The sequence below is a fragment of the Myotis brandtii genome, unplaced genomic scaffold (assembly GCF_000412655.1).
Source record: "Myotis brandtii unplaced genomic scaffold, ASM41265v1 scaffold633, whole genome shotgun sequence".
NCBI lineage: Eukaryota > Metazoa > Chordata > Mammalia > Chiroptera > Vespertilionidae > Myotis > Myotis brandtii.
The window spans coordinates 3,028,206-3,031,057 of record NW_005370423.1 but is presented as its reverse complement, the minus strand read 5'-3'; positions in this window follow the sequence as shown (position 1 = coordinate 3,031,057).

Sequence of the window (2,852 nt, the reverse complement as noted above, 5' to 3'; positions counted from 1 at the left end):
ACCCCGGGAAGGTGATGGCAACCGCAGTTGTGGGAAAGCTGAAAGCAGGACGAGCTGCGGTGTAGGACATGCAGGCGACATACGTGTGGACAACGTGCCGCGCTGAGAACAGTGCAAGTTCATTAGGACGGCTGGAGCGGGCTGAGGAGGGAGGGGGCAGGGATGGAGGAGGGGAGAGGAAATGTGGACGAGAAGCCGGTTTTCTAGGGTTCCCGGGAGGAGGTCTAGGGAAATGCCTGCTGTCCAGCGCCCGGTGGCCGTGCGGTCAGTCGCGCTGTGTGTGGGCCTCTGGGCGTTAGCGCCGGCTGAGTGCTTTCTGGGCATCAGGCGAGGCCGCCCCTAAGGAGCACAAAGACCCAGGGGACGGTCCTGCCGCCAGGCTGAGGTCCTCGGGGCTGAGTCCTGGCCCCCAGCCGTGGGTGTGGAAGAAACGGCCCGTTTTCCTGTGGCCGAACCACGGTGAACGGGCGTCGCGCCCCGGGGGTGTGGGCTGGTGGGAATCCCTCCTCGGTCGTTCTGGAGCGTCCCTGGAGCAGGCCGTCGGGGTCCCCACCGGTCACTGCGGGGTCATGGCAGGTCGCAGCCCACAGAAGCCCGAAGGCCCCCGAAGACGGGCCGTGGCGCCGGGTCTGGACCAGACGGCCCACGGCTTCCTGCTGGGGCCCTGGCGGCCCTCCTGCCCCCGAGACACTGCCACCCCCCTCGGGAAGGGCCCTCACAACCCACTGGGCCATCCTGAAGCCCCCTCGCCCTTCCTCCACCCCCTAAACACCCCCCAATTCCCACCGGCTCCAGGCCAGCGGAGCCACTGTGCCTGCGGCGCCCGCCTCCCCCAGGACCATTAGGCAGGCTCCGCTGGTCAGAGCGGGCGAGGCTGTGGGAAAGCTGCTCACGGAGCCTCACGTCCCTGGAGGGGAGCGGCCAGGGAGCCCCAGCTGCGGGAAGAACAAAGGGGCCCGGGCAGCGCCCCTCTCCGCTCCCCGTGGTGGAAGGAGGCGCGGGGGGAGGGGGAGGGTGCTAGGAGACAGCTGGTAATGCCCCTGCTGGATCCAGCCTCAGGGCCTCGCCTCCTGCCCACGGAGCCCGGCCCCGTCTGCCCACCTCTGGCACCTGCCTCCTGGGCCCCGTGCTCAAGTCCAGAATAAAATCCCCTAGCCCGGCTGGTGTGGCTCAGTGGCTGAGAGGCGACCTAGGAACCAGGAGGTCAGGGCGAACAGATTCCCAGTCAGGGCACAGGCCCGGGTTGCGGGCTCCATCCCCAATGGGGGGCGTGCAGGAGGCAGCCGGTCCATGATTCTCTCTCATCGTTGATGTTTCTATACTTCTCTCCCCTTGCCTTCCTCTCTCTGAAATCAATAAAAACACATTAAAATTCCCCTTGGCCATGGAGCTCAGGGGAACAGGCCTTGTCCCAGATCTGCTGACACGCCGGTAGGAGGCGAGGCTTCCGCTCACAGGCCCTGGGTGGCGAAGGGAGGCGGCCCTGCACACCCAGCTAGGAAGCTGCAGGGCTGGGCGTCAGCCAGGGTGACCAGGAGGCCGGGCTCTCTGTCGCCCGTGGACTCGGACCCAGTCTCCATGCAGCAGGTCTTATGAAGCCGTTTCCACGCGACCAAGGTCGCCCCGCCCAGGGGTTCTGTGAGGAGCCCCCCACGGTCCCACCTCGTGGAGTTGGGAACAGGATTCCGCCCCTTAAATGACATCATCACTAAGGGCGATGACGCTGGGCACACAGAACGGGCTGTATTTCTTTTCATTGATGCCAGAGAGGCAGGGGGAGGGAGAGAGAGAGAGAAACGTCCACGATGAGAGGGAATCATGACCGGCTGCCTCCTGCACGCCCCCCACTGGGGATGGAGCCCGCAACCCGGGCACGTGTCCTGACCGGGAATCAAACTGTGACCTCCTGGTTCGTAGGGCGACCCTCAGCCACTGAGCCACGCCGGCTGGGCAAGAACAGGGTTCAGTTGTAGAGAACAATCAAATCGGGGGGCGAGGGTTCTTCAGAGGAGGTGCTTGTAAACCCGCCCGGGCACCCCAGAAGCGAGACATTGCCGGGAATGGGCCGTGTCTGCCGTGGCCCCTGGATTAGAGAGGCTGGTGCGTCCCACCTGCTCTCCTGCCCTCGGCCGGGCCACGCCTCCCCCTTCAGAAGAGGCGGGGCCTCTGGTGCCCGCTCTGTGGGTGCTCCTGGGGCCGGATCCAGGCCCTAGGAAGCCCCCAGGCCTCTTGGTAGAGCAGACGGGACCGACCCTCCTGAGCTGGGCCACTGCACACGGAACCACGTGGGACACACGGGAGCGGCTCCGTGAGGACGGGCGGCCTCAGGCTGCTGGGAGTCAGGTCTGCGGACAAGCAGGGAAGAGCGGAGAGGAGAGGACCTTCGTGGAGGCGGGAAGAGAGTGTGGGATAAGGAGGACGGGTGTGGGGGGTGCAGAGGTCTTAGGTGGGGGAGCCGGGAAGGGCCTGGACAGTGGACCGTGGTGGACCTCGCTCCCTGGGCTGCGGGTCTGAGGGAGCCTGTGGCCCGTGGAGGCCACCAGACCCTTTCGACGAAGGGCCCGGAGCTGGCGGTCCGGGGTTTCGGGGGTGACGGGTGGGCAGACCACACACCGTGCCCCCCGGAGGCCAGAGCGTGTGGAGGAGGAGGAGAGAGGCCGCGGGCCGCGGATCAGCCTCGCCTGGGTTTTCGGCTCGCGCCTCATCAAGGAGCCACCATCCTATTAGCTCCCCAAACAGCACGTGGTCCCTGATCAAGACGCCGGCGGAAACACAATGGCCACAGCGTGGTTTTTGTGTCTCGGTTCCCTGGGTCCCCCCTCCCTCTCCCTCCAGTCGCCTGTCTCCATTAT